General features: G+C 43.1%; 1 long non-coding RNA gene across 2 annotated transcripts; it reads right to left on the minus strand.

Moving 5' to 3' along the window:
- Positions 1-1,429: 1,429 nt before the first annotated feature.
- LOC134155715 (uncharacterized) lies at positions 1,430-22,054 on the minus strand. Of its 2 annotated transcripts, none has more exons than XR_009961693.1 (4): positions 21,962-22,054; positions 8,328-8,471; positions 4,160-4,256; positions 1,430-1,635 (listed from the first exon to the last, which is right to left on the minus strand). It is a non-coding gene; the product is annotated as an uncharacterized LOC134155715 (long non-coding RNA). The 2 variants fall into 2 exon arrangements; XR_009961694.1 differs by lacking the exon at positions 21,962-22,054 and adding an exon at positions 10,698-11,411.
- Between the last annotated feature and the right edge of the window lie 3,713 nt (positions 22,055-25,767).

Raw genomic sequence — 25,767 nt, forward strand, 5'->3', positions numbered from 1 at the left:
AGGATTGTTGATGGTAGCTCACTCATTACCATCTGTACGTATTGGCAGTAAAGCTGACACCAGCAGTCAGAATCACAGTCTTACAAAGGCATCTTCAACATTACTTTCCACTTTACAAATTTAATTAGCCCTTTCTCCCTCAAGCAGCACAATACAAAATATGTTTCCAGGTAAAGTAGCCATTTTCTAGATAGAGAATTGGAGAGAACATTAAAGCAAAAAAAAAAAAAAAGAAACACAAACCAAACCAAACAACCCGTGCCTAAATTAAATCTCCTGTTCTCATTTTCTACATGGACATTTTGGCAATTACTCCTTCTCCGAAAGGAGCAATCTTTATGTTTAGTGCCATAATTCATGGTCTTCTAAACCAGAACACTGATAAATGAATTCCTGAAAGATGGAGTTTAAACCAAATCCCCACATCTTTCTCTGGACCTGTCAGGCTGGCATAAGTTTAGAAAGCAACAGTCATATTTTCTTTTTCAAGAATAAACTGTTGTGATCTCTGGTTCTTCTTCCCCACAGCCGGCAGGTCCACAGGGCTCTCGCTTTTTAGGGAGGGGACATTTTGTATTATAGGAGAGTGCTGAACGAAACTCTAAGTATGATAACAACATGTAGCCCAGAAGCACCTCCTGGCCAAACATCCCAGAAATCAGAGCTGGCCACAAAGAATTTGGGTTGAAGCAGCAGCCAAGTGGGACAAGACAAGGCAGAGGCAAGACAAAGCAGAGGCAACAGCTCTGAGCATCCTGGTTAAGTTGCTGTTGAAATCATGGTTTTGGAATGCCTGTAGCCAAGTCTAGAATGTTACCAGATAAACCCAGCCAAGGCATAGATAGCAGTGCCCAGCATAGCCTGGAGCACCCTTCAAAGTCTGGGTTTCAGCAGGAAAAGCTATTAGTTTGTATTGGTACATTGATTTCTGCATGAAGGTAAACTGTGCTGTTAATGAAACCCAGTGCCTGGTTTCCAGAAGAACCTGGTAACTGAGTAATTCTTTTGGTTAACTGTACTACTCAAATAGAAACTTATGGATCTGATTTCCTTCTGTTAGGAAGCTGAAAATTAATCAGACCAGCATACAAATGACAAGATTGAATGAAGAGTTTGGTTATTTTACCAATAGCTCAGCTTGTGTTTCCCAGAAAGAAAATGTTTCATGTGTCCCATGACACCGTCCCACCACGTAGTTTTCCTGGGGTTCTGATTTTCCCAATATTTTGATGCCCATCCCCAGTTTCTGGTGACCAGTTAATTATTGAGTATATCATCTCAGTGGTAGCATTAATACCTTCCCTGTTCAGTAGGGTAATATTTTATGCTTAAAGTGCATCTGAGGCTCAGGAAACCTTACTAACCTTACTTCTGAGCCTTTCTGAATACTTAGCAGGATTTAGGAAAACCAACATATATAGAGAGGGTACCTCCTGCCCTGAGCTGCTGGTGGGAAGAGGCAGATGAAGAACCACTGTTGACTCTCTGAGCTCGAACCAGCTCCTCTCCAAAACAGCCTTTCTCTGCCATGTCCAGAAGGTGCTGAGCAAAGGCTGTCATCCAGATGTTGCAGATGCTCAACAAAGATGCTCCTCAGATGAGCTGGTAGCTTCGTGCAGCTCTGCTGCAAGAGGTCTAAGGTGCAAGAAGACAGATACGGAGTTAAGGCTGACCTCCTGAGCACATAGCTTACCTCTTCATCCTGCAAGCTGGACTGAAGCTTTTCTTACAGCAACACCTGCTCTGGGTTTAAGGACCCCAAGTGATAATGGTTCCACCATCCTCACTCAGAAACCACTCTCCCTAATCCTTTCACCTACAATAATTCAGCTTTCAAAGCTGAATATTCCTGTGTCAGCCTTTCCTGTGAGATCCTGTTACAACTACTTTTTCATGCATAGGGACCTGCTCATACCTGCTTTCCCCTCACTGGGTTGCATTTGTGAACAAATCATGACTCTACTGCATGCACAGTTCCCTGCATATAATTCCGGGCGTGTGGACGGTGTTTAAACTGGAAGCATGGAAGTGCCTTATGATATCATTGGATGCAGGGCGAACAGGACCAGGCAATAGGCCACCCACCAGCATCAGCTCACCCCATGGGCACTGCATGACCACCCTGGGAACACTCTGGTTTTGCCCTCCAGTGGTACAGGGACAGGAAGCACACAGGCACATTTGCCTTCTACAATAAAAGCATCACCAAACGGCTCCAGCTCTGTCTTTTGTCGATAAAAAGGCAGCCAGAGAATTGCCCTCTCCCACAAGCCCCAGCGCGCAGCCCATGAGATAATACAGGCTGGCCTTTTCTCTGCAGCTGTATTGTTTCAGTGCTTGGAAAATAGCAGCAGGCTGAGCAATGAGTCATCTGTCACTAGATGGGGTTAAAGTAATTTCCGTTTTCTGTTACCATGGGGAAATCAACGTCCTAAGATTTTGTCCTTTCTCCCACTCAAACACGTGGGAGTAGAAAGCCTGAAACCCAGCGGGGCTAAACACTTTTTTGGTATTTTTTATATATCCCCCCCCCCCCCCCATAAACAAACTTCCCTCCATGGCCTTGCAGCTGACAGTCTGTTCCCGGAATTGTCCGGCTAACAGTGTCATTCCCCTTGGATTGCAAAAAATTCAGAAGCAGAGTTTAAGTAAATATTTGACATTCATATAGGAGTTGCTTCATGTTATCACTTGCAAGAGGCTCTGCTGCTTGTAGAGTTTTACATGTACATTTGAGGGGCTTATAAACTTGATATTAATAAAGTAAATTAAACTAGCAGGTCACCCAGCACTCAGAATATAGTGTAGAACAGAAACAGGAAAGAGGAAATTGCAGTAAATACCATTTAAAAGCCTTACTAATGTATAGCTTATATGAGTAGCAGCATAGCAACATCTAGTGTTGATCAAGGATATAGCTGAAAGTTATCATCGTACTTCATTAATGGCAGTTTGATGAAATCTGCAGACAGGTTTTTCCTGAACCAGCACCCCACCAGCCAGCCACAACCTCAGCGTCTTCTCCCATGTGTTTCATCACCTGTCAGTTCTTCATGCTCTTCGTTAGCTTTGCAGAAGTCATCTAGTAACGCTCTCGGTCTGTCTAGTTCATTATGAAAATTATCGTGGTTGTATTTAAGAGCTGACTTAATAGATCTACAGGTTTAAATGCAATTCAGTGCAACGGTGGCCAAAACTTTTAGCATCTGAACTGAAATTAAGAAAGCAGTTCCTACCTGACAGCTGATTGTGTTACCGTGTCGTAAAATCCAGGACCAATTAAACACTGCTGTCAAATTGGTAGAGCACCCAAAATTACTCCTTTCCCTAGAAATGAGCATGCAAGTGTAAGGCTGCAGCGATAAGTGGTATTTCAGAGGTATTTGCAGGGTGCATTATGATGAGTTTAAGATAATCTATAGAAAAAATGGTTGGGGTACATTTTGAATCTATCACCATATCCCACTGTAGACAGTTTAAAAAGACACCTGGTGCTCAAAGTTAAGTTCCTTGCTATTTAGCTCTTTTGTAGTTACGGATTACTACGGAAACTAGTTTAGTTTTGATTAGCTAAATTTAGTGAAACTAATCAACCTTAGTTTAGGTTTAATTATTTTTAGTGGCTTCATTAAACTCTAGCAGTTTTTTTCACATAAGCAAGTCTTTATATCAGGGCTCGCTGAGCCTTACTTTAATAAAATAATTTGTCTCCTTAGATTACAGCTCCTATTACATGGAGTTTGCTTCATCTTCAGCAAAATAACATCCTCTGGCTTTTCTCAAACAAAACAAAATTCATGAATGGCTGCTTTCCAAATCTAGCTCTGTCTTGCAACACCCTGTGAACAGATTTTTGCCGCATTTAAGTTTATTACATGATCTAATTAGCATGACTGTGTAGGTGTGTGGAATGCACTGGGGGAGAGGAAAAATACAACTGTACAAAATGCTGTTGTACAATTTGCTATGGGGACATGCTTAATAAAGACAGAGACCTGGATCACACTCTGAATACTTTTCAGCAGGATTTTGGAGTGAGCACTTATGCAAGGAAAAAGAAAGGGTGTTCAAATCTATAGCAGGGGCAATGCGTCAGGAGTGAGATTTTTGTGACTTAAAAATACAACTAGTTTTAAAAAGGTATTAGTTCTATGCTCACATTTGTTGGTTTTGGCTCCATACAAAACAATTCAGTAAAATTCAATGCATGACTGAAAGCGTGGACTGCAAAGTTGTCAGCTACACTGTGAAGATCGCTCTTCATTGGAAAATGAAATGCAATTTCTTATTAATAGGAAGAAAATACAGATGTTAAGCACTCCAGCCATGAGAAAGACATTAGGGTATTTCAAATGTGCAGCCAGACCAGAGATCAGAATTCTGCTTCATGTTATTAAGACATTCACAATGCCCTAACCAAATTAAATAGAAAGCTAAGTAACAAAACTATCAGGCTTTCGCTGTTCTCCATGCATAAAATGACGTTTTAAAGTTACGTGTGATGTTTCAGAGCCTTTAAAGGGGTCAGGCACTAGGCGCATCTGGCATGCTGATCTTCTCATTCAGGAGCATGAAGTCATCCTGCGAGTTACATTCCTGAGTCAAGAACGTGTAATTTTCCACGTCACTTTACTGACTTGCACGCTGAACTGACATTATTAGTAATTTCATTGAAGATTGGACATATTTAAGAAAATTGCAATTGTGTTTTAATTTAAGTAGAAGTGGAATGGTGTTTGGTAAAGAGCGATGAAGATATTTGGATAAACACACTCCACACAGCCTGCTGTACTATGCCATAAATCAGTTCAGTGCTAAATCCCACCTGATGGGGTCAACTGGGTACTAAAGGATCTTCAGAGGTGTAAGTTTAATGGTAAATTACCACCTGTTAAATTCGTCCCTTTGCTTTCCCCAGCTGTGCAGAGGGGATGTTGTTATCACAGCAGCTCAAGGAGCCACCACTGTGCAGGCTGGTTTACCCCAAAGGGTGACCGTCCCTTTCAAGTGTCCTTTAGGAGGATGGGGATGTGCAGTGAGGCACGTGGCGGTACCCAATGCCAGCCTGGCTGGTGGCAGCACTCCAGCAGGGCGGGGGGCCACAGGTCTGAAATGAGTTTGATGGTTATCAGCAGTGTGCCTCGGGGATTGCATTCTGTAAAGTACACAACACGATTGCTTTGGATCTTGCAATCAAAATATTTGCTGTGGCAGGTAGGGAGAAACAGGGCTCCAGTCTGATGAGCGGTGGGAGGCACCCAGCCCTAATCCCTTTGAAATCAAGGGCTTTTCCCCTGCGATGCCCAGGAACAGATCCTAGGAGTGACCTGCAGCCTCCAAAGTGCCTCTCAAAGCTCTCAGTGCCCTTATCTTTCCCATTTCGAGCAAAGACACCAACAGCATTAGCTGTGCCATTGTCTTGGTTTCAAGTTGCAAGCTAGAGCTTATTCCCTCTAAATTTCTTTGTTACAACCACAGTATATCAGCAATAACTCTCCCCAGGAAGAAGGTGGTCCTGTTCTGGAGAACATATACATGTATTGCAGAGGCTGCTGGCAGCCAGGGGTCTGGTATCATTATACTGTGATGGGCAGGTCAGCACTGGAAACAACAACCCCAGTTGCTGTCAGCAAGTTTCTGTCTCTCTCTGCACTGGGAAGCAGTCTGTCCTCTTGGGAGGGAGCATGAAGGAGTAATTCAGAAATCACAAGATGGGCTTTCTGCAGCTGAAAGTAAAGGGTAACTAGTCTGGAAAAAAAACCCACCCAAACATATTCCTGAGGGTGAAGGGGCCTTATTTACCACACTGTAATACCTTCTGTTTCTGTAGGAACATCTGAAGATAAACAGAATAGTGCTTCATTGTGCCAGGTAAACAGCTCTCACATGCCATGTCTACAGTCTCTAAGGACCTTCTGTTTATTATGAACAGTCTCTGCCTCAGCTTTAGCTAAAAAGCCTTGCTGTGAATCCAGGAGGGAGAAGCTCACAATGAAAATGAAGAACTTGCATGATGTTACCAAAGGAATACTTACTGCCTTTGGGATTATAACACTTTTTTTTCCTGGAAGTTTTACCTTTTTCCCTGCTATTTCTTGTAAGCCCTAGTTCTTCAGATGGAGCGTTTGCCTCACCAGTGCCGTTTGAAATGGAGCTTTGGTAGGCAGAACAAAAGCATTATCAAAAGAAAGATGATAGTGAGGCTACAGAGACTTTAAAAAGTCAACTATGTCTGAATTATTTATTTCCTAACTCCTTAAACTCAGAGAAATGCTTGGAACTGCATGAAACTAAAGTGAAAGGCTTCCTGGAGGCTTTTGGTAAGATTTAAATTTGCTGTAAATATTGGTGTGTGTTGATTATTAGCATGACCTGAGAATTTTTGATTTCACTTTACAGGGAAGACTCCAAACTTTCTCAATCTGAACATAATTTGGATTGCTGACGGGGTATAATTGTAAATTATATCCCCAAGGTTATGATGGTGTAACAGAGATCATTGCTTAGTTCTTCACTTGTGTTCATTTCCTCATCTTTTGCATTTCTAAAGGGATGTTGTAAGTGATGCAATGAGACAAGTACAACAGCTTTACAGGGTAAAAGCTCAGGTAGGCATGGGACCATGAAATCCTAATCCTCCTCACTGAGAGCATGATGCATACCTGGTGCTTCCTCATGAAAACCAGGTGGTAGCACAACATAAAAACCAACAAGGTTTTCAGGGATGAGATCCTGTAGCTACAAGGGTTAAGAGGTGCTGGTGGCCCAGTGGTATCAGGTGAAGAACTGCAGAAGCTGAGTCAAAATAGAGGCTGAAGGAAGAGTGAGTCTTCTACTCTCACCAGAATGGTCAGAGGGGAAGGTCTCCAGGGAAATCCTTCCTTTGGTTTTCCAGTGGACTTGATAATATTCTTGTAATTTGGATGGTAATGATTTAGTCCTAGATTTTACACCAATGTTATTCCCACTTCATGGCTGGTAAATCATGAACCTTTTTTTTTTTTAATGCAAAAGGAAAGAGAAAACTTTTGTTTGTGGCGCTGTCATTTTTGATGTCTTCATACCAAGGATTTCACTACAGCACTTTATGGCTTTCCTACCCTTCCATCAACCTTGGGATGTTTATTTTTCTTCAAACATAGCTGTTTGCAGCATGCTAACAAGAACTGAAGCTCTTAACACCTCTATTCGTTTACTGAAGACATCAAAGCCTTTTTTTTTCCCCACAAGCCTTCTTTGAGTTGGTACAATCTGCAAACTGCCATGTGAAACCAATGTGTGCTTTGCATAGAGCAAAATAAAACCACAGAGCACTGAAGATACAGATATTTACTTATCTGAGATTCTAATTTTAGCTCTGCTTCATCTCTCATACTCAGCTTCTCAAGCTATTTGTTCCTGACAGCCCTGCAATTTCAGCAGGCCCTCCTATTGCCTTCAAGCTGGGTGGAAGAATACAACTGCAAACATGGGCAATGGCAGACATAGCAGCTAATCTAAAACAAATATTTTGTAACATTTATGAGCAGATGTATTTCCTTGTTTTCCTTTAAAGGAAAGCAGCACTAAATTTTTGCTTTGGGTCCTGTCAGCTTTCGGTTCAGACCCAGGTGCTGCTGGGCAATACACAGCAGAACTGACAGATGTTGGTGGCAAATTAAGTAACAAGATCTGATGAAAATAATGTCCTAAGAAATACAGAGGGATCCTTTTTACGGATTTCCTAGATGCATTGAGGCTATTTTAAGGCCAAACAAACTCCCACTCCTTACAGCGTAAACAGGATTACTCCTTGTATGGAACATAAGGCAGCCTAAACATCACTTAACATCACTGGTATTTTCAGTCATACTTCAAGTATTGCCTTGCCCCAGACATGTATCCCGTGTGTTCAGAGCCTAATGGCAGTCTTTAGAGAGCATCATCTATTGACAGTACATCACAGGAAGTGTCTCCGAGGGGGACAACCTAAAGTCTCTCCATAGAGGAAGACCTACTAGAGTGGTACCAACAGATCATCTCCCCTAGGAGTTATTCAACTGGGCAGCTATGGTACGGACAACAGTAGAGGGCAATAAATGAGGACAGGACAAGGACTAAACAATAGGGATTTTATTCTACAAGGAAGGAACATGTCCCAAGCTGTGGTGGCTGAAGATTACAGAGCAGGCAAATGCCCAAGGCTTTCTGGGAATTGGGAAGAGTGACGTGCAAGGTCAGTGGGGGTCAGTAAGGCAGACCTGTGTGAACAAAGTACAGGTAATGAGAAATGCTGACTCCATTGTCTGGGGAGGGATGATACGTTAAGGGCATTTTCAGCAGCATACAACTTACTTTTCAATCACCTGGCAGTGGGTGTAGTTTCCCCCATCACAGCAGCGGAAGACATGCTGCATGACCTGGTGCAAGGAGGAGACCCATGCAGGAGGGGCTGGATGGGAAGAGGATGTGCTGTTCAGCAGCTCTTAACCCTGAAAACACCAAAAGATGATGCAAGGGGCAAGCAACACAAACCATTCTCCTTTCACCAACTCTGAACCAAGCAAGAAGTGCTGGTACAACAAGGTGCAGCCAAAGGAGCTGCAAGCATGTGGAGGACAGCAGTTTTGGCCACTTCACTCTGGGTGCTGCTGAGCTTAGGTATTGCATCTACTTCAGCAAGGCAGGGTTCAGACTCCCAGAGGTAAGAAAGGAGCAACTGTTCCCCAGTCCCAGGCTGCCCCTCCATTCTCAGCACTCAGGTGTCTCCTGCAGAGCGCTTTCAGAGTCTTGCCTCAAGAAATAAAACAAAACGACAGAGCCTTAAATTAAAAAAAAAAAAAAAAGGTTTTAAGCCCATCCAACTTCCAACTTTGGGATAGAGTGTAAAATTTCCTGCCAGAGAATTTAAAACAAACTGGAAGCTGATCATCTACTCATTTAAACGATGTGCCTGGAGCTAAACCAGCAAGGCTGAATAATCTCTGCTCTGCTTTCATCCTTCTTCAATTTTTTCTTTGTTCCATCAGCCACATGTGCTTTAAGTGTAAATTGAAGTGCTCTTAGCTGGAAAAGCAGATTGTGAAAAGGGCTTGGCCCTCGTCTTGTAATTCAGCTTCAGTATTACAATTACTCTTAATAGCACTCTTATTTTGTTGTATTATTTATTCTGGCTTAGAACCCTCTAGGATCCCCTGAAGGCTTTTTTTTTCCTGGTGGATTTAGCCAACATCCACTCATGAATCCAGATGCTTTTGCTTTTATCCACGGGAATTTAATGGTATGGATATGCCAAGATTATAACTTCAGGCTCAGCCTCAAGCAAGTATTTTTCAAATTCCCTAAATCAAAAATGGAAAATGCCATGGAAAACCTGGGCCTTACTGCATTTACCATGCCAGAATAGAAATCAAACCACAGGACAATATTGCTCAAGGTTCTGGATCTGTGCTGATAGTCTCCTCCATTGCACCAGAAATTGCAGCTGAGATCACGCTGTTTGCTGTGTTCTCGGACACAGATTCTTGCCTTTAGCACATCTTCAGCTCTTTCCATTCAACCACCCTGAAGTTAGGAGCAAAGATACATGTGGGTCCAAGATGCTTACATTGGAAAAAAAAAAAGATTACTCACTGCAAGCTAGAGTTACTGCTGGTGTATTTAAATGAAAATGTGCCTGTGTATGTCAGCTCATCATTACCACAAATACTCTCCCCAGTCAAAACTGGTTCTGAAATAAGGGCAGTGATGAAATGTATGCTGTCCTGATGGGGACCAAGTGAATAGCACAAGTGTCTGCTGTGCCTTTGACAGCACTTGGGAAGAATAACCAACCCCAAACTTATTCCTTCTCCAGAGGGACAAAAGCAGAGTGAAGCAGACATTAAAATAACCATAATAACCTTCCTTTCTGTACTGCCTGGGGTTTCCTTCAGGCACTCCCATTTGCAGTGTCCTGGGTTTCTTCCCTGCTCCCCATCTGTCAGGGGGAAAATCCTGATTGAATTTGCTGTGTAGTGGTAAGCAGAGCCAGTGTGGATGGTGGTGCGGAAGGCGTCCCCTGCGGGGATAGCCACATCTTTCCAAGTGCTCAAGGTACCTTAGGAACACAAGAACAAGCACAGGAGATGCATAGAACAGTTTTCATTGGCCTTTTGGCAGCAAACAGTAAATATCATCTGTGGCCATGCTGTGCACAAAAAGGATGCAAGAACTCATTATGCTTGAGTCCACACAAGGCAAATTTTAGTTTTGCCTCCAGTTCCCAACTGGCTTTCAGTGTGCATCACCAAGGCTCTGGTTCTGCCCCTGCTCAGCACAGTCCTACCCCTTTTGCAACCACTCTCTGTACACAGAACCAGGGAGAAACACAGGGCACCTATTCCAGCCTGGTAGAGAAGAGCCCTTTCCGCTCCTCAAGAGGCTCAAGCCCAGCAGCTAGTTACTGCTTGTTTGAATAGCATTAGCTCTTTACCTGCAGAGTTGTTGGATCAAAGGAAATTTAAATTATTCCTAAAAGCTCTTCTAAGGCTTCCCCCAGCACGGAAAAGCCTCTCAGCTGGCACACAAGATAGACCTGGTTCTATAGCAAACCCCTCTGGGGCAGGGATGTGCCAGGACAAGAAGGAGGTGTGAGAGCCAGAGAGAGCATGCTGAGGGCTGAGTGCCCAGCACCAAGACAGCCTGCACTGGCTCAAGCAGCAAAGTTTTTTACCTACTTACCCCAGAGCTGAGCTCAACCATGCCAAAATTCTGCTGCGTGGAGCTGCTGAGGGCAGGGTAGGTGGTAACTCAGTGCAAGGGGCCATGAGTCAGGGTGCCTAGTCAAGGAGTCCCTATAGTGTAACATGCAGGAGGCAGCAGGGAAGCAGCAGTGTTAATTTGAATGATACATTTGAAGGGGAAAGCACTGCTTTTGTTAGTACCATGGATCAAATCTGCTGAGCAGTGCTTGCAGAAGATGAACATTAAACATCCCACCAGCACAGTAGCTCTGCCAGCTCCTATCACATTTTCTCTTTTATAATGGGAGACTTTGTATTCAAGTATGCAGCTTAAATTTTAAAGGTCACCCACTGTATGTAGATGTCATATGACAAATCGCGTAAGTATACCTGTTCCAATTTATTCTTCTAGTATTTTTAACAAAACATGGTTTTAATGACTTTGCCCTCTCAAAAAAAAAAAAAAAAACAAACCCAAAAAACCCCCCAAAACCCCTCTATTTTTCTTTAATGAGATCATGACACTCAAGCTACTCATTTTCCTTACCATCACATCCGCTTTTGGACACAGAATAAAGGAGATTGAATAGAAAAACAGTTGGCTTTTTTTTTCCCCAAATTGGAAATGAAAAAATCCAAAAATACTGAACTCTTCAGTTTTTAACTTGTTTAAAAAAATTCTCCCAGCAGGTCAGAAAAGTGATAAAATGTTTTTGTCCCTGTTTCCCTGGGAGGCTGGTTTTGCCTTCGGCATACTGAGCATAATGGGTGCCTCAGTGCAATTTGCTGCTGCCATTGCACTTCCTCTCCTCAGCCCATACTGCTACTGCTCGATTGCTGGGATTGCTCAGACTGGATACCTGGGTTATGCAGTCCTGTTCTCCTTTCTCTACACTGCCTTTCCAGACTTCTGCAAAGACCCGCAGTGTTCTGAGTGGTACCACCTCAGCCTGCAGGTACCGGCAAATACTGGCGCTGTGCTTGAGTCTGGCTATGTTCTGTGCATCTTTGGCTTTTGTGCTGGCTTTTGTGAGACTGCTCCAATTTGGACATTTGAACATGAGCATCGGTCTTGACAGGGTAGGTTGATGCCACTAGTAATGCTGTTAAAGGCAGCCATGAAGGTGGCACAGATGTTCAAGGATAGATGTTGAATGCACTCACATCAGGATCAGTGGCGCCCCAGAACCATGTGCATCATTCCATTAAATTACTTTATAAACCAGTAACTTGGCCCTTTGTACCCATTACATCCCAATGCTGCTTCGAGTAAAGGGACACAGCTTTAGCATACATAGCCTGGGCTTCTGAATTTAAAGGCTGGGCAAAATTTTATGGAAATTGTACAGTTTGCTTTTGACATTGCAGAAAGCAAAACCTAAGGGTTTGCCTTTCTGCTTTTTCTTAAGACTGTGAATGTTGCACTACCATTAATGCAAGGAGACATTAAAACCTGTGCAGACATAGACTTGTTACCTGAAAAGAAAACAAGATGTGAAAAATAATCATCATCCAGAACATACCATCTCTGCTCCAAACAGAGCCATAGAGCCTTAGGCAGCAGCACCTTGGCAGTGTGGGAGGATGAGAGGCGAGGACAGAAGGAGGAAAAGGCCTTTGGGTGACACAGAACATAGCCAGAGCCCAAGGACCAAGAGGCATAGCATCAATATCCAGCCCTGACATACCTCCAGCTCACACACCTTGGAGGACTCGCTGCTGGCTCAGACACTGGCAAATTTTGCTGTGCTGAGGAATACCTTACCTTCTGTGCATCCAATCCCTTTTTTTTTGTTTTCCTTCCCTTTCACCTTTGTTTGAGGCTAGTCTTGAATCCCACAAAAATAACTGTGTTTCCATGACAACAGTCCAGCAGTGGGCTCCTCTAGAGCATCTGAAGAATCAAAACATGGCCAGTGTTTCCTTCTGCTCCAGTATCACACCCCACGGTATGATGGCCCCATTCTACCACCTCTCCTCATGCTGAAGTAGATTGCAGACTGCTTTAGGCAGAGCTCTGTCTGCTTTGGCATTACTGGCATTTACTGAACAATACGTTACACTGCACAAGTGATGTACAAGCAGGTATCAGACCACAGTACCAGCTTATGGCAGAGAGAAAGGCCAAGAGGGTCTGCAGTCTAAAGGACTGGACAGCTGCTGGATTTTGTAATCTCCTAAGCTTTATTAATAAAGATTCATACATTTCATGCCCTCCATAGTATTTTACAGAGGATATGAAATGATCCTTTGTTATTCACAGTCACTGCTTTCCTTCCAATAAATTGCATTTCTCTTACCTTCTTTCAGCAAAGCCCTGCTGAACCCAGCCCAGCAGAGCATTCAAAGGGCCTCACCAAGACCAAAAGCATCCCCAAGATGCATCCTCTCCTCATGCAGGGCAGGATACCAACCCATTTGCAGAATCAGGCCTTGCTTCCCCAAGTGTTTTATCCTGCGGTATCTTGCCCAGTTCCAGCTGAGTGCCCAGCTGATCCCCTGCTCTTGAGGCTGTTCCAAAACCCCATCCCTTCCCTGTGGCACTTCTGTCTGCCCTCAGACCAAGATTTATGAGGGTTATCCATGGATGTGGTTGCAAGAAAAATCAAAAAGCTTTCATTGCAATGCCACAAGCAGCACAAAAAAAAAGCAAAATGCCTTTTGCATACCTGGTCCTTACTGAAGGAATATGAGCAGGACACTCAAACACAGACAGCAAGCTGTGAAGTAGGACCTGAGGAGGCAGCATGGATGCATGCCAACCTGACAATGGGGTTTCATTTAACAGGCGCAGATTTAAGTGTGGAAATCAAATATGAAACAGTTGTAGCCAGCATTGTCTGCATTCTTGGAGTGGCACTAAACTAGCAGAAAGAAAAGAACTGAGACACTGGCCCAGACATGCTCCAGCTGTCTGCGACTACCTCTTCCCTCCTCCCCTGAATGTAGCTATTCAGCTTGTTTTCATTTCATTACTGGATGTTATTTTTGCAACTTGGGAAAAGAATAGAAAAGGGAGGGGGGAAAAAAATGTCCTTAAAATGCTTTTGGGTTTATTTTTATGAGTTAGACAATTTCTTTCCTTTTTATCAGATATAAAGTACAGACTTTCAAAAGCTCATAAGGCCTATGGTATTATTAGTTATTTGTCTCTCAAATAAAGTCCTTTACCATAGAGGCAGCAGCATTTGTGTTGCTGTAGCTATTCATGTGAGTTGTACTTATTTGGTACTGAGCAATGTGCAATTAAATAGCCATATAAAACACCTGCAGGGTAAGCAACAGATGCCTACAGGTAACCTTAAGTTTCATGCTCTCACTTGCCAACCCTTTCAGCCCTAGCCTTATAACTCCTCATTTGCATGTGGGAGCAGGGCAGTCCCTTTCCTCCGTCACTGTGGGTAGGTAAACAAGAGGCACTCTACCAGGCGCAGAGCAAATCAAGCTTTTAATGAGCTGGTTAAAAGCCTGATGCTGCAGATCACTTAACGGGAGTGCTTCTCAAAACCCACCGCAGGGTCAGCCCTTCCCCAGCCTCCCTTCCCTGCCTTCCTCTCAAGAGCACAGCTTATCCATTTTTAATGTTAAAAAGAATTCACATCCAAGATCTGATAATTTATTTTCCCTCTTTTTATGCCAATTTTGCTTGACAGGGAAATGCACCAAATGCACCACCCGTCTGTCCGTCCCCTCCAGCTGGGGACAGTCCACCCTATGAAAAAGTTAAATATTTGCCAAAGAGCCAGGATTATATAGCTTCCCACTGAGCATAGTGAGAACTCTCAGTCTGTGCTGGACTTCTCTGGAGAAATCTTCCCTCTGTTTTAATGTTGATACACTTCAGCACAAGAGCAAATTTTCAATGGCCCTTCAAGGGAAAAGCAGAATCAGAGTGTTTCTTGCCATTTTATCTATCTTCCTCTTCAGGACAAAGGCATATATGCTAACCCAAGGGCTCCCAATATTTTGCCCACTCCTGCAGTATACCTGGCAGAAGAAAGTCCAATGTGCTTTAATGTTGTTTTGTGACATCCAAAGCAGGTCAGTAATTCTAAATTTGGATATTTAAGCTCCAACTAACATTTCTGAAGTGCATGTGCAATAACAGCTTACTACATGCATATCATTGCTTCCTAATGAGCGGCACTGCTTTAGGGAATCACGTGGATAGGGTAAGAACCCTATCTTTACCTTATCCCACCCAGTTCAGCAAGCAGAGAGCCCTTCCTACCTCCTGCTCCATCATGATCCTCTACTGGGCCTGCTAGACCTGAGCACAACACTCACTAGCAGCACTGGAGACATCAAACTTGGTAATACACTCCACAAGAACCAAGCCAACCCTGCCTGGCAATTCTGGGGCCTAAAGAAGTTTTGAAGAAGACTGTAAGATGGGAAAGAAATTTTGGAACTTTTTTTTGAAATTATGTTCTTTCCATTTTATGGTGTTCAAATTAGATAATTCCTTTTTCATCCCAAACTGTTTCTCTTCTAGTAGTTTTTAATTTTTTGTTTAATGAAAATTAATTCTCAAGCTAGAATCTAATTTCCATTCATTAGGGGTAAGAGATGATGGTTTCGAGCAATGAGTTTCTCCATATCCAGAAAACCTAAACATATGCTCAACACCAAGCCCATGAGCAACTCCATTTACCTTAATGCATGCTTATCTCTAAGCATGTACTTAAGTGGTTTGTTGGCAAAAGCTAGAGTGCTTATCCCTTTCCAGATGACGTATTTAATATTTACCAGTAATAATCTGCTCAACAACTATAAACACCAAGAAAAATAACCCCACAACAAAACCCACACACATTGAATCCTCTCTACTCAGAGCACTTCCAAATATGATTTCTACATTACCCAGGAGGGTCAAACTGTTCCATGCTCAAAGGCTGACCCCCAAAGCCATTGGAACCAGTGGAAGGGTGTTGGCCAGTTAACACCAGTTTGGGGATGGGATCCCCTGTGAGCAGAAACACCTTTCTGTTTTTGGCACTGTGGCTAATAGAGATAACAAAGACTTTATGCTGACATTAAGAAAATTTGTTTTATGTATTGACATCCTGTTAACCTCCAGGGCACTTAAAGGAAGCTATTAATTTAATAGTTGCGTCAGAAAGATATGGTAAAACATGTATTGCTGAGCAACGAAGGAAATCTCCAAGCCTAATGTCAGCATTAACACCTGCACAGGACAGCACTGACTGCAGGGATCTCTGTACAGATCATAAATTTAAAGAATCTGCCCTTGACAAGGAGAAAGTGCTCAAATCAAAGTGGTAGCAGCTGATACAGATTCTAGATACAGGCTTTGGTATCTGTCTCCACCATGTCCTCAGCAACAAAGTGCCCCTAGATACATGTCCTTCCAGTTTAATTTCATACAATCACAGAATGGTTAGGGTTGGAGAGAACCTCAAGATCAAAATGGATGGATTAATCCTCTCCCACCACCTGGAGGTAAGAGGCTGCACACAGTGTCTTATCTCACCCTGTTGTCAAGGGTTCTCAACCTCTCTCAAGAACCAGAAAAGTTACTATTAAGCCTGAGCAGTGCCTTAATTGTTCTGCAATTATATTTGACTGCAGACGGTACCTTTCTTACTATCTGACTTATATCATGCATATATGCAAAGGCAAAAGTGGAAGGTAGTGGTAAGACATTTACCTAAAATGAGATGAGTGACCTGAAAGTATAGAAAGATATAAAGGCCCTGACTCAACAAAATAGTTCAGCGCATTTTATAATAGCTTTCTTCTTGAAGTGACAAAGGAGCCAACAAAGAGAGGTATGATGTTGGACCTTGTTCTCACCAACAAGGAAAAGCTGGTGGGGAATGTGAAGCTCAAGGGCTGAGCTGCAGGAACCATGAAATGGTGGACTTCAAGAGCCTAAGGGCAGCAATAAGCGCACACAGAAAGCTCACTACCTGAACTTCAGGTGAGCAGACTTTAGCATCCTCAGGATTCTGCTTGGTAGAGTACCATGAGATAAAGCCCTGGAGAGAAGAGGGACCCAAAAGAGCAGGGTAATATTCAGTGGTCACCTCCTCAAGCTCAAGAACGTTGCACCCCAACAAAGAGGAAGTCAGGCAAAAGCACCAGGAGGCCTGCATGGATGAACAAGGAGCACCTGGACAAACTCAGACACAAAAAGGAAGTCTACAGAGGGTGGAAGCAAGAACAGGTAGCCTGGGAGGAATACTGAGAAATTGGCTGAGCAGTCAGGGATCAGGCTAGGAAAGCTGAAGCCCTGAAAGTATTAAATCTACCCAGGTCAAGGGCAACAAAAAAAGCATCTGTAGCTATGTCAGTGGTAACAGGAAGACTAGGGAAAATGTGGGCCCTCTATGGAAGGAAACAGGAGACCTGGTTACCTGAGACATGGAGAAAGCTGAGGTACTCAACGAATTTTTTGCCTCTATCTTCCCTGTACAGAGCTCCAGACACACTGCCCAAGTTGCAGAAGGCAAAGGCAAGGACCGAGAGAATGAAGAAACACCTACTGTGGGAGAAGATCAGGCTCAAGAACATCTAAGGAACTTGGAGGTGCACAAGTGGGATTGAGTGCCTCAGCAAGTTTGCCAGTGACACCAAGGTGTGTGGTACAGTCAACAAACTGGAGGGAAGGGATGCCCTCATGAAGCTCAACAAGGCCAAGTGCAGGGCCCTGAAGCAGGGCCGAGGCAATGCCAAAGCACAAATACAGGCTGGGCTGAGAGTGGATTGGGAACAGCCCTAAGGAGAGACCTGCAGGTGTTGATTGACAAGAAGCTCAACACAACCCAGCAATGTGTCCTCGCAGTGCACCACCTCTATTCATCTAGTCTCCCCATCTGTCTCCCACGCAAACATCCTTTCCCCAACTCTACTCCCCAGTCTTCAACCCCTGGCTCAGGGTGAGCACCATGCTTTAATCCTTTATCCAGCTGCTTACATTTTTCATCCTAACAAGAAATGGAAAGTTCCTTACAGCTTCAGCCAATTTAACCTCCTAAGTTCTCTTTGCCCAGAGAGACAATAACTGTGGTTCAAGCCAAGATACTATCTCTTCCAGACAAGGGAAGTCTGGCAACCCTGATAGCTAATGACCTACGTAAGCCTGTGTTACAATTTCACTTTCCATAATTCAACTACAGTTTTAAACTGTGCGGAAATGCTATATAGTATTTATGGAAACATTAATGTTACTTAGATTTTGGAAACATTAATGCTGTTTTCTGTGGTATTGGTTAACCATGGTCTTGAACTATCATTCACTTGATAAAGTTTGAGATGCTTAGAGACATTTCTACCAAAATAGAAAGGAATAATTTGTGAGGCATTTCAGAGAACAGAATCACTCCTGAGTGCGGCTTCCCCCTCTCATCTGGCTGCAGTCAGTGCAGGTGTCCATCTGCACACAGAGCAGATTGCAGAATTAAAGCCTAAACCTATATTAATTTGTCAGGCAACATTAGAGTGGCTGACTGTTGGCTCAGCTGAACCGAGTGCTTTATGGCGGGTGATCAGCGCACTCCTTCCCAATAACCTTTTTTAATCTCTTGGGTTTCTAGTCAGCAGTTCTGCTCATGAGGGCAGCAAGCATACAAAAACTATTTTCTCTGCAAGTGTTATAATTTATTTCAATTCAGCATGCTTCCTTATTGAACTGTCGTTGTGCACAAATGAGTTTTCTGAGTAATTAATACTGCAGATAAAGATGTAGTAATGAAGATGCCACATAAGATTCTGCTATAGCAGATCCAGGTGACATTACCAGTCTGCCACCCTTTTCCAGCCCTTCAAAAATATGATGTCTCCTTGGCAGGACAAACCAGGACCTAAACAGAGCTACAGAACTGAGACACAGGGTATTTTGCTTGTTTAAAAACAACAACAACAAAAATACCCCCCAAAAAAAAACACACAAAAACCCCCACAAAACAAACAAACAAACAAAAACAACCCCCCCCCCCAAAATAACCATGAAGCTTCACTGCTGGTAACAACCAGGAAAGCAAAATTAAGTGCCATCAACTCTTATGCTGACCAAAGCAAAGGAGACCAAGCAGCCCTTCAAAATATCCCAGCTAGTGTATGGCTATAAATGGTAGAGCAGGAAGGGTGATAACAGTGTAAAGGTTTGTGAAGGTAAGGACAGGATCCAAATGCCATTGATAAACATTCAATGAAGAAGTCTGACCAGAGACCACTTGCTCCTTGCACAGATGGTGGGGTTTAATACTGATAATACATCATGTAAATAAGTGAAGCCAACTAATCCTTATACAGGAAAAACACTAAGGAAGCTGTGGTTACCAAATAATACAGTGCTTACAGATTTTACTGAAAGCTTGGAAACGTGAGCTTAAGAAACTAGCAGTTAAGGGACATATTTTTCAATCACGTAAAGTGCAATTGTGTTTCTTTGTGCACAGAGAGGTTATACGAGTTCACATTCCCTAAGCCAGGCTCAGAGCATGTCTGGTTCTGCTGGGGTAGACATGCGGGTGGTTCACCGCCACACAAGGCTGCCCGCCTGGCTGCAGCGCTGGCTTCTGGGCAAATCCTGACATTGCCATCCCACTCCAAGCTTCTAGGTTTGACTCGCATTGGAAAACATCAGACATTAACCCAACTGTGCAGGTACTAATAACAGAGAAGAAAACATCATTGAAGCACCCCCATCAACCGTTTCCTCCTCAGGACACCTGATTTATTACTGACAAAGTGCTTCCTGCAGTGTGTTAACATCCGACTTGACTGCAAATGCCTCTCAGAAGTAAGGAGCTGTTCATCTCCACATCTTTTACCTTCGGGGCAGTTTAGGTTAAAGTCAAACCACATGAAAGGAGACAGTGTTTGCCTGATTTTACAGCTCTATAAAAATCGCCTTTTTATCAAATTGGATGGAAATTTTTGTAACTGGCTCCGATAATTAATTGGAAACTATTCCAAGAACAAATAAGTGAGCATGCCACAAACTGTATAAGGAGGAAAGACTACAGAAGAAATTAAAGGAAGAAATTTTGGCGGCAAAGATCAAAGAAAAGGCATTAGTTAATAGCCATACTTTCTTATGACAAGAAGAGCTCCCTTTGAAGGCAACAGCTGATGAATAAAAATCTGATGAAGCTGATCCTTGTAAAGTTCCTTTGAAACAAGGTACATGTTCACGCTCCGAAAGAAAAGCAATTCAAAACACTGGCATTACTATGCATGTCTGCCAAAATCTCTTTTAGTTACAGTAACTTCCCTATTGTCTGAGTAGCCTTCAAGGAGAAAAACATGCATCTACTCCACAGATTAAATAAACAATCCCATTAAAAAGTTGGTGCAACATTTTCTTTTTCAGGCAAGTTACAGCTATGAGATTTATCTCAATCCTACTGAAATCTTTAACTTGGGCTTCAGTTCAGCTAATGATTGGCCAATTCATGGAAGTTCAGATCTGGCAGAAAACCAAGATGCCAAGAGGGCTGATACTAGAGTGCCTGGCTGTTACATGTCTGCCTGCTGGGGTGAATTCTCATCCACTCCAGTGACATTGAGTTACTGGGGTCTTCACACACAGCAGAAATCATGTACTTCACAGAAGTCCCAAAGCCCCAGATGTTGAGCTATGCAACACACAGAAGCAAGAACAAAAGGGGAAAAAGCAGGTACAGGATAGTAAAGTTTGAAATCCTGGCTCTCTCCACAGCTCAGAGACCTAGAAGGAGGCTTTAGGGTGGCACTGGCTGAGAACAGTCCAGTGCCCACCTTGGGTGAGTGCTTAAAGCTGCCCTTGGGGAGGACTAAGCAGATCATACTCTTCTTTTAACTCCTAACTGCTAGCAAAGGGACTGATGATGCCAACATTTACTGCAGGCTAGAAGTTAAGCCAAGCAACTGAGAAACACAAGTATTATACCCTCAATTTCTTGAATGGGGAGGGTGTCAGCAGCAGCTGAATTCTGTTTAAAGAGTAGGGAGGAAAGGCTGTTTTGGGACATTGGTACCTCTGTTCTTATCAGAAACCTCGTCTCAGCTTCAGTAATGACTATCTTCAGCAGAAGAATAGTGCAAGGTGAGAAGTTCCCACCTTGAACCGTGGCACTGCTCTTATCACCTGGTGGAACAAAAATTATAAGTAGAATTGGCTCTTATGTGCCCATCTCAGAGGGCTTAAATAGATCCTTACAGGATTGTTTCAAAAGGGAAGTTGACAGACAGAATTCTTTCCACAATACCAACATCAGCTATTGCCTTACTGTTTGTCTCTCCTGTCTGCGTTGGGGCTTTAGCCTGTGGAACTAACCCAATCTATCTGTTTTCCTACATGCAGTGACTAACTGGGCTGAACAAACCCTTAGTAATCCCATTTCTACCCAAAAGTGAGATGTGCTGAACCCTGAAGGGATCCACTTCCCAGCTGACTGGGGGCATAGGGGAGTTGATCTCATGAGCCTCTAGGAAAATTCCTCAGGCTGGAATGCCTGCCTTGGTTGAACTTGCAGTTAACTTCAGCAGATGTGTCCTAGCTACCTTTTATAAGTGGAATATAACTACACAGAATGGTTTCTTCAGTGCAAAGGCAGTTTAATGATTTTTGCCACAGTCCACAGCTGTCTGGGCTGCTGGCACTGGTACAGAAATGCTTTAGTCTGAGAAAATCCTCAGAAAAAGAACCTCAGAACAAGGGCAGAAGGTAGTACAGTTCAGCTTGGATTACCTCACTGACTGATAAAACTCCCAAAACAGCTGCATGATGTAACGAGAATATAAAATATAGCTGAAGCATGTGCAGATATGGGCAGATCTGAAGTGACTGTCACTGAAGTGACAGATCTGAAGTGGATGGGTGCCGTGCAATAACTTCCCAAGAAGTCTGCTTGTTTTGAGACTTAATACTGTCTCTTGGTCTGAATCACAAATGCACCTCTACTGTCTTCATCTTTCCCCTCTGTTCTTAAATGCACTGGTGTTCAAGGATGAGGTGTATCATGAGATACCTGAGTCACGTTAACAGCTCAGTGTCACCAAAAGAGGCAGAGCTGCTTCCAGCCAGATTTTCCTACAATTTCCTTGCACCTTGCCTGTCTAACCCCTTGGCAAGATGATTCAGCTTGCTAAACCATCCAAACTATTTAGTCCTGTGCTTTCAGAAGGCTCCTGCCCTACCCACGCTCCAGCAAAAGTATGCGACACGCATACAGCTGGTGGACTGGCTCCAAAACAAACGCAGCTTGGCTAGCATAAGACATACAAAAAGCTAGACAAATAATACATACCTCAAGCACATTTCCCTACCACTGTGGGATTAAAATCCCTCCCTGCATGACTAGCCCTTTTCTCTGACGCTTGCTCCTTTTTGTGTCTGCAGGAGATCCCTGTAAAAAATGAATAGTTTACTATGAGAGCATTCCTGCCTCTCCCTCCCTCACCTGCCTGCTTCTCTTGAAAAGATCAGAATGCCCATTTCCCCACACCCCATTCCTTTTTCCTAAAAACACTTGGGAGAAAACCCATTTTTATTTCAAAAAATCAGCCTCCTAACATTTTCGCCAGTGAGGTTTGATACGGCATATCAATAAGGCCTGGCACCCTCAGGCCGCCTCCAGCACTTTGTCTCCAGATACCCTAGGCAAATCGCCAAAGTTCAGTGATGCTTTTTGTTACCCCTGGACTAGGTGCAAATGCTGGCTTTCCCTAAAAATGTAAAGAAAAGAAGAATTCTTCTTCAGAAGAAAAACAGGCCCCAGATCCCAAACAGAGTTTGAGCTGCACATGGCTGCAGACACCCATTACTGAGCTCTGCCATGTGAGACTTCCCAAATTATCACAGGAGGCTTATACGTTTTATTTTATGGCGTGTGCCATCATCATCCTTCTTCCCAAGTGGAGGTTTGTTTTTGCTGGGAATGTGTTAAGTCTCACACATATTGCTGTTATTGTGTGGCTTTCCCTTCCTCTCACAGCTACTAAGCTCAGGAAGTCCTATATTCAGGTAATAAATATTACAGACTGAATGCAGTCAGGTATAGCAAGAGTATTAGAAAACCTTAGATAAACCTTCAGTGTCAGACATCTGACTGTACTCACTGGGGGCCACTAACATAGGGGCTTGGAAAAAGAGAGTAAAAAAGATGGATAGATTGGGTTTTATTAGTCTACACACACCAAGCAGGCACCAAAATACGGGGCTGAATTCATGAGGCTATCTAAAAGCAGATGTGCAGAAATAGCTCTGTGCTGAAGGATTCCCACAGATAGACAAATGCTGTGTAAAAATACTACCAATAAAATCCAAGTGAAATGTCTGTGTTGGATACACCGAGCTCACATCATTAAGTAACAGTGCTATGAGGTTAGTGTAAAGAGATTCTTTTGTTTCAATCTAAACTGGAAGAGATCTTTACAATTTTAAGAAGCCTGAAGGACTCTTTGGGAGACTCAGATACTAATAGCTCACTACAAATGTAACTACTAATTCTTTGTTGTGCTCTAGGCTCTAATTGACAGCATTGATAAAGGATCAAAGATTACATTTATCTAAGTCACTTTTGTTGTCTAGTCACAGTTTTTGAGGACAACATTCAGATTTCAAGTAATGTTTGCTAAATTCAGAGGTTTTGGGGACTGAACTTTGGGGTAAATATTCATCATACAGCAGGGAACAACTAAAACATGAATTTTAACTTCAAAGTCCATTCCCATTCCTCCTTTCCATGGCAATGCTGTTGAGATTACAGCTAGGCTATGAGAATTCAGAAGGGAAAGCATTTTCTTCATTTCCCCTCTAGAAACATCAAAGAGCAGAGGTGACTTTGTGCTCCACAGTGTCTGGCCACCAAACCCTCTCCCAGATGATCCAGGAGGATGACAAACAGGTGACAGGGCAGCTGGCACAGTGGTGGAACACCAAGAGCATCATTTCAGCAACTGCGCCAGCAGCACAGCCCACCAGATCAGAGGAGAAAGTCTCACTTGCTGTGCCCCACACTTCAAGCCAAGGTGACATTGCATCCTCTAGTGTCTTGGAAATTGTGCAGGTGGTCATGAGGGCAGAAATACATCCCATCTCACAGTAATTAATATTGTAACTGTGGAACACATGCAAAGCTGCAGAGATAATTATTCAGAATTTCACATTCTTGGTAGGACAGTTGTAAGCAATGTAGATGTGTTTGTTAAACCCTCCCCAGTCATGCCACAGTACTATTTTCTGTAGAATTTCTGAGGTGAAAACTCCTATTTGGCTATTATATGAACATCAGCTGCAAACATATGGAAACCCCCCCATAGCACCACAAGTCCTTCAAAGCCCACAACTCTAATTAAACAGGATGCCTGTTCCCAACTGAAGCAGAAGGGCTCTGGCTCTCATGCCAGGGAGCTAACAGGGCCTGGCTGCCAGGATGGTGAGACTCACAAGGCTCATCTGCGCTGCATAATGAAGTCCCACAGAGGCACTTGCTTGCACAGTAGTCTCTGGACACAGTTAAAATGTGAGCTATGTTTTGCTGGGGATTACCATGTTGTTACTGGTTCCCCTGACAGCATCAGCTCCAAAGTGTAGATACAGCCAAAGGGAACCCTTAAAAAATCCAGATGCACTCCTCAGCTTTAATGAGTTTTCCTTTCCCCAGAATATTACTATACATCTTCTACAGTGACAGCCATGAGCCAGATACTTCAGCAGAGAAGAGGATCAGTTTATTTGGTGTGTGCTTGCATTCTTCAGCTGAATACATGAAACCATGAATAGAACACTTGGCTCTCAGTAAATCTTTTAATGGATACTATATGAATATACTACACAGTACATAGCAGCCTCTTGCCATCTAGAAGGTGACTTAATAGTTATGCTAGTAAGGAAAATTAAATGCAACAATAAGTATCTTGACCCATTAAAAGGGATTTACAGCAAACCATAATAAAGTTTTCTACAAGATGTGACCCTGGACTGGTTCAGATAACCTCTTCCCCAGTACACCTTCCTTTAAGCACCAGAAAAGAGCTTCCACATTGACAAGGGGTGTCTAGGAAAAAATAAACAGACAAGGAGGCATTTATATGAAAAAGCACTTAAATAATCTAATCTCTGTAGCTAATTTAAGAACTCCTAGGGAAAGAGAAGGTACAGATAAGAAATCTTAATGAGGTCAGGTCAAAAATCAACACATGATCAGCAATCAAATGCTTGCTGACTGCTGCCTGTTCATTATATGTGATGAGTTTGACAGTTTCTCAAGAGGAGAGACCATTACAAAAATGGTAAAAAAATTCCACTATAAAACCCACTGAGCCAGTATTAAAGTCTTCGTAAACAGTGGAAGTCTGGTAAAGCATTGTTAGCCATCACTAAAGTATTGCTAAGCAACCCTTTATCCTCCTTAGGACTGGATTAGCTTCATCATGGCAATAACTAACAGCCCTTCATCCTTGCTTGCAATGCTTAGCTTGAAGTGCTATGTAATTTTCTTTGAAACTCAAGTGACAGTTGCCACTCTAATTCCCAGCCCCTGCCAAGGCGTGGGGGGGAGATGCATGTCTGCAGGGAAACCTGTCTGCAGCTCCCAGCAGCTTCAGAAGCCAGGCTGCAGGGCACAGCAACTAATTCATCTTGAAAGACAAGCAATATTTATTCACTCTCACCCTTTAGTTCTTTGCTGATTGCAATCAGCAGCTGTTACCCCTCTTTAGTATTGATTTAAAGCAGCCCAGCCTTACTCTTGCCCAAAGCTAGAGTTGCTACCGTCAGAATTTCTACTAAACCTCTGTTTAACTGCAGTAAAAGACTGAAACCAAGAAACTTCTGGGAATGGACCTCACTCAACTATTGCTCCAAGTTAACAGCTTACCTCTAGGCATTGCTAGGATTTTCTGTCTTTTTTTTTGTATGCCATTTACATCTGTATCATCTCAGTGAGACTTCCAAAATGGTCCTTCCTGGGATATTAGTAATAAATCACCTAGCAGAGTGAACTCAACCAGCATTATTAGCTCACCCAGTCTAGCCAATCTCCAAAGGAAGACAGGAGTAATGAGGGACTTAACCTGCCTCATCCTGTTCTGAGCCCCAGTGTGGTGAGGG

Source organism: Pezoporus occidentalis, unplaced genomic scaffold (genome assembly GCF_034315485.1).
Source record: "Pezoporus occidentalis ecotype Australia unplaced genomic scaffold, CSIRO_AGI_Poc_V1 ctg8, whole genome shotgun sequence".
Taxonomy (NCBI): Eukaryota; Metazoa; Chordata; class Aves; order Psittaciformes; family Psittacidae; genus Pezoporus; species Pezoporus occidentalis.